Genomic DNA, 6,909 nt, shown 5'->3' with positions numbered 1-6,909 from the left:
CTTACCCATGTTTTAGCTAAGTTTTGAGAATAAAATATATAAGTCTTGCACTTTTAGTCTATTTTTAGTTAAGTGAGCTGACCTATGTGATTAGCATGCTTTTCAGGTACTAATGCGGAAGATTTCAGCACTTTGGGGACCTGTGGACAGCATAGGAAAACTTCACATAAAAAGGAAAGCAGCTTTTGGACTGAATGTGATGTATGGGAACTTTTTCCCAGGCAGACTCAATATTTTTAAATAGTTAAGGATGTAGTAGCAATTTATTAGAGAAGGATGTTATTAAAAGCATTATTGCTGAATTTTTAGGTATTATTCAGATTCAGTATTATTTTGAACACAAAAATGGACGGCTTAGCTTGAGGACGGAGAGAGAGAAATTCATTTCTCTCTTATTTTCGCTAGTCATCTTTATCACCAAGATTGTTCTAAGTTTTGGTATGATGAATATGTCTATTTTGATTTCCGTTTTATTCATGAGTAGCTAAGTTATTTGTTAGGGTTATGGAAACCTTGTAGTATACTCTCTATTGCTATGGGTTTGTGAATTTATGATGTGTTAATCCACTTATATCACTACTCTCTTCATTTTGATTGAATTCTCGTGGTTGCAAGCATAGGGAATGCGCCATTATAGCAATAACTTGTTCGATAGAAAAGTTACTGTTTGGAAAAGAGAGTGTGACAAGAAAATAGGGTTTCCAACCTCTATTTTACATGTTAATGCCCTAGTAGGATTAACTTCTTGGAGAGTTCGTATAATTGATTGTACACTTTGGATCCGAGAGAACTAAGGTGAATAAATCCTTGATGGTTAAACACTTGCCGGGGAATACGGTTTCAACTACGTTTGTGATAGTTAATAGACCCTTTGGTCCAAGATTCTCAAATTTTACTTTTTGTTTGTTGTTTTTGTTTTGTTCAGGTTTAGTGGAGTGCATATTAAATACACGAAGATCTGGTCATCCATTATTACCTATAAATCCTGAACCACATCTCATTGGGTGAATGGATACGCAACGAGACCTTGAAAGGATGGCTACTCAACAAGAGCAGGCTAGATTAGCTGCATTGGTAGCTGTGCAAGTAAATCAACAACATGCTGATAACCCAGGTCGGGTACCAAATCTTGATGATGAGGACATGGGTGATGATGAGTTATTAAATCCAAGGCGTGCAGATGATGTGGTTTCACCAGTGAACAGGAATGTCAACAGAGATCGTCAAGCTAGAATGAGACCCGAACGCCGAGCTGTGCAAGTTACTTTTGATGATAATGATGATGAATTGGATGGGGCTGGTGCCACAGGGGCTATTATTCCTCTGCCCTTGGCACCCGGAGCCAAGTTTAATATCACTAGCACCATGATCCAGCTATTGCAACTCAAAGGGTTATTTGGTGGACTTGCAGGCGACGATCCGAATATGCATTTGATTAATTTTATCTCAACATGCAAATCGTTTGACAATCTAGGGGTTGGACAGAATGCGATCCGTCGGCGCTTATTTCTATTATCTCTATCTGGAGAGGCAACTCTATGGTTAAACGGGCTAACTCCTGACTCTATTACCAATTGGAGGCAACTGAAAGAAGCTTTCCTAGAAAGATTCTTTCTGCCATCCAAGAGAGCATAATTAAGAGATGAGATGAGCAATTTCAGACAGCTTCCAACTGAAGCTCTCCATGAGACATGGGAGAGGTTCAAGAAGAAACTTATGCGATGCCCAAATCATCAGATGACCAATGTCCACTTGATGGAAATATTATATAGGGCTTTGAACTCGGTGACTAAGCCAGTGGTAGATAATGCTGCGGGTGGGTTATTCATGGACCTTACTTTTATTGAGGCATGTTATATGCTAGATCGTATGACAAAGTAGAGTAGAGCTTGGCATACCAGGGATTCTGAGGTAGCAAGCTCTACTGTATCTATTGGCATGACGGTAGAACAGAGGCGAAGAGAAGAGGAACATGACCAGGATATGGCTCACATAAAAATGCAGATGGACCTTCTTACCAAGCATTTGTTATCAGGGAAGACAAAAAAGGTCAAAGCTTTTGTATCACATGGAAAAGATGACTCCGTTTCTGAGGAGGAAGCAAATTACTTGAATAATCAGGGGGGTTTCCAAGGCAATATCCAAGGAAACCAAAGTCGGAACTATTATGAAAAATTTGGATACAAGGACCGAGACCAAGGGAATTGGAAGAATAAGAATGACAGGAGCGGTTTGTATGTCCCTCCTAGAAATCGTGAAGCTGCTGCACCTAGCTCTGGGAAAATCTCCATGGAAGACATGATGGCTAAGCTGTTGAAAGGAGTGGAGGCAACCAACCTGGAGTAACTGAGGTAAAAAATTATTTGTCCTTAATAAATCAATTGGTTGACTCGCATTCCACTTCAATAAAACAGCTGGAACAACAAATAAGTCAACTATCAGCGGCATTCAATCAAAGAAAAGTTGGTACTTTACTGAGTGACACTATCCAAAATCCAAGGAAAGATGGATCATGTTTGGATATTACAACCAGGAGTGGTAAAGTGTTGGAAAATCCATCCAAGGATAAGCCCGTGGTTGATAGTACAGAGGAGAATGTTATTGAAGCAGATTGTGATGATTCTGTAGAAGTTGAAAATCAGGATGAGAACCTTCATGATACTACACATAGATGCCAGCAGTCTAAAAAGATTGATAATGGGAAGCACAATAAAAATGAAGTGATGGAGAAAACTCTTCCAAATCCACCACCACCCTTTCCTTAGAGACTGAAGAAAAAGGCTATTGACACCAGGTTCATTAAATTCATGACTATGCTGAAGCAGCTGACTATAAATGTGCCTTTGGTGGAGGCACTGGAGCAAATACCAGGATACGCCAAATTCATGAAGGACTTTTTGACAAAGAAAAGGGCAGCGAGCTATGAACTGGAAGATAATTTTCATCATTGCAGTGCAATTGCCACGAGGTCTCTGGTACAGAAGAAGGTAGATTCGGGTGCTTTCACTATTCCTTGCACGGTTGGATTTTTAGACTTTGCTAAGGCTTTATGTGATTTAGGGGCTAGCATTAATTTGATGCCACTAGCCATCTATAGACAGTTGGGGTTGGGCAATCCTACACCAACCAACATGCGGCTTGTAATGGCAGACAGGTCGGTAAAATGACCTGTTGGTATCTTGTATGATGTATTAGTGAAGGTTTCTACCTTTATTTTTCCTACAGACTTTGTTATTTTGGATTACGAGGTGGATTTTGAGGTGCCCATAATCTTGGGTCGACCTTTTCTCGCAATAGGAAGTGTGCTTATTGATTTGCGAGCAAATGAGCTTTTATTTTAGATGAATGACGAAGTGGTATGTTTTGATGTATGCAAATCAATGAAGCAGCCCAAAGATATGAATGTGTTTTCTATAGCTGATGTTTATTATGAGGATGAGAAGGAATTATCTTTAGAGAAGCAGCTTACAGTTGAGCCATTGGCTGCTGTGCTTTTGAACTTTAATCGTGAGGATGTTAAAGAGTACGAAGAAACTATCTGTGCTTTAACAGGAATGGGTTCGTATTCTTACGACCCCAAGAAGCTGGACCTTTACCATAAGAATCGACCTTCACCACCGGCGAAGCCATCCATTAAAGAGCCACCGATGCTAGAATTGAAAGAGCTACCCAGTTATTTAAGGTATGTGTTCTTGGGCAGTGGAAATACACTGTTGGTTATTATTGCTGCTGATTTAGGTGAACAACAGGTAGAGGCTCTCATCTCTGTTCTGAAGAGATACAAGAGAGCTATTGGTTGGACTATTGCTGATATAATTAGTATCCCTCCTGGCATATGTATGCACAAGATTCAGCTAGAGGAAGATTGCGTACCCACTATTGAGCATCAGTGTCATCTGAATCCACCTATGCAAGAGGTGGTGAATAAAGAAATCATAAAGTGGTTAGATATAGGGGTGGTGTATCCAATCTCAGACAGTAAATGGGTGAGTCCTGTACAATGTGTGCCCAAGAAAGGGGGCATGACAGTAGTAGCAAACGAGAAGAATGAGCTAATTCGACTCAGGCCTGTCACTGGGTGGAGGGTGTTTATGGATTACTGAAAGCTAAACTCGTGGATGTTAAAGGACCACTTCCCAATGCCATTCATGGATAAAATGCTTGATCGATTAGTAGGAAAGGGATGGTTCTGTTTCTTGGATGGTTATTCCGAATATAATCAGATTTGCATTGCTCCTGAAGATCAGGAGAGGACCACTTTCACATGCCCATATGGTACTTTTGCATTCAAATGAATGCCATTTGGGCTATGTAATGCACCTGCCACTTTTCAGCCGTGTATGATGTCCATTTTCTATGATATGGTCGAAGACACCTTGGAGGTGTTTATGGATGACTTTTCGATTGTAGGTGAGTCATTTGAGTCATGCTTGACAAATCTGAGTATGGCTTTACAGCGATATGTGGAATTCAATCTGGTGCTAAATTGGGAGAAATGTCATTTTATGGTTAAGGAAGGCATTGTTCTCGGGAATAAGGTCTCTGAAAAGGGAATTAAAGTTGATCGAGCTAAGATTGAAGTTATCGAGAGACACCACCTCCAATTTCTGTGAAGGGGGTTCGTAGTTTTCTCGGTCATACTGGTTTTTATCGGAGGTTTATTAAATACTTCTCCAAGATTGCAAACCCATTATGCAAACTTTTGGAGAAGGAGGCAAAGTTTTACTTCGGTGAAGATTGCTTGAAGGCATTTGAATGCCTCAAAGGAAAGCTAGTTGAAGCCCCTATTATTGTAGCACCCGACTGGTCTCTACTTTTTGAAATTATCTGTGATGCAAGTGGTGTAGCCTTGGATGCTGTAATTGGTCAGAAAAGAGAAAAGCTATTTCATCTAATCTACTACGCGAGCAGGGCCTTAAATGGAGCACAGAAGAACTATATTGTCACTGAACAAGAGCTTCTTGCGATTGTTTATGCTTTTGAGAAGTTCCGTGCTTACTTGTTGGGAACCAAGGTAGTGGTTCATACAGATCATGCAGCTCTAAGATATCTAATGGCAAAGAAGGATGCCAAGCCAAGGCTAATTAGGTGGGTGCTACTACTTCAAGAATTTGATTTCGAGGTAAAGGATAGAAAAGGTTGTGAAAACCAAGTAGCTGATCATCTATCTAGACTTGAGAGTGAGCACACAGTGTAGACCGACCTTGATATTGATGATGCATTCCCCGACGAAGAGATTCTAGAAACTATGGTGGAAAACTTACCGTGGTATGCAGATTTTGCTAACTACGTGGTAAGCGAAGTGATTCCTGAGAATCTCTCCTTTCATCAAAGGAAAAAGTTCATGCATGATGTGAAACATTACTTTTGGGATGAGCCTTATCTTTTTTGATGATGTGCTGATGGTATTATTAGGCGGTGCATCCCAGATATAGAGGTGCCTAGCATACTGGAAGCAAGCCATGCTTCCCAAGTTGGAGGTCACCATGCAGGTGATCGGACGGCCTAGAAAGTACTGCAAAGTGGCTACTATTGTCCTTCATTAATTATGGATGCCTATGATTTTGTAAGAAGATGTATCAGTGTCAGTGGCAAGGTTCTATTTCAAAGCACCATGAGATGCCCATATCCAAAATGCTTGAAGTAGAGTTATTCGATGTCTGGGGTATTGACTTCATGGGCCTATTTGTGAGATCATTTGGGATGAAATATATCTTAGTCGCTATGGATTACGTATCCAAATAGGTCGAAGTAGTCGCTCTAGCTGATAATGAAGGTAAGAGTGTTATGGCGTTCTTAAAGAGAAATATCTTCTCTCGTTTTGGGGTACCCCGTACCATCATAAGCGATGGAGGATCACATTTCTACAATAAGCTATTCAGAGCCGTATTGGCAAAGTATGGGGTTAAGCAACATAAGGTAGCTACACCGTACCACCCATAAACTAGTGCGCAGGTGGAGGTTTCGAACTAGGAAATCAAGCTAACCTTGCTAAGACTGTGAATGCCAGTAGGAAAGATTGGTCCAGAAAGCTGGACGATGCCTTATGGGCATATAGGACCGCGTTTAAGACACCAATTGGCATGTCACCATACCAACTAGTTTATGGAAAGGCTTGTCACTTGCCAATTGAGCTAGAACATAAAGCAATGTGGGCACTAAAGCAGCTTAACCTGAACTGGGATGATTCTATAAATATGAGATTGGGACAGCTGAACGAGATGGATGAATTTCGTCTAAATGCATATGAAAGAGCAGATCTTTACAAGGAAAGGATGAAAAAGTACCATGATCGGAGGATTATCCAACGAAACTTTCAGAAAGGTGATTTGGTACTTCTTTTCAACTCCAGACTGAAGCTGTTTCCAAGTAAGTTGAAGTCTAAATGGTCTGGTCCATTCAGAATCAGCCAAGTTTACTCATCTAGAGTAGTGGAGTTAGAAAACAATGATGGTGGTGTCTTTAAGGTGAATGGCCAAAGAGTGAAGCTATATGTCGGTCCAACCGACTCGATAAAATGTATAGCCACCATATATCTCAATGAATTCTGAGTAATCGAGATAACTATGTCGTGCCGCGACAATAAATCAAGCGCTACATGGGAGGCAACCCATCATTTTACTAGGATTTTGTTTTTGGTAAATAAAAATTCAAAAACAAGAGTCGAGCCACGACCAAAACTAAGGCGCTTGGTGGGAGGCAACCTATCCTTCTAATCATTTTTGTTGTTTTTGATTAAGTGTAGGTGCATGGAGTATAAAGGAGGAGATTAGACCCAATTTTGATTTTGAAGTGAGTTATGTCAATGGTGATAAGTCTAGGAATGATGGAACAATACATGTAAGTGGGAATGGTCAAATGTGTAAGGTTCAAGTATGATTTGCATTAGAGTCGTGCCTCGAGTTATGT

The 6,909-nt window shown here is 40.4% G+C and overlaps 1 pseudogene; it reads left to right on the top strand.

The window, feature by feature from the left end:
- Nucleotides 1-1,008: 1,008 nt before the first annotated feature.
- Nucleotides 1,009-6,347, top strand: LOC124885743 (annotated as a pseudogene).
- The last annotated feature ends 562 nt before the right edge of the window (nt 6,348-6,909 follow it).

This window comes from Capsicum annuum, chromosome 7, assembly GCF_002878395.1.
Source record: "Capsicum annuum cultivar UCD-10X-F1 chromosome 7, UCD10Xv1.1, whole genome shotgun sequence".
Classification (NCBI taxonomy): Eukaryota; Viridiplantae; Streptophyta; class Magnoliopsida; order Solanales; family Solanaceae; genus Capsicum; species Capsicum annuum.
The sequence above is the reverse complement of the archived record's forward strand: the minus strand, read 5'-3'. Positions and strand labels throughout refer to the sequence as shown.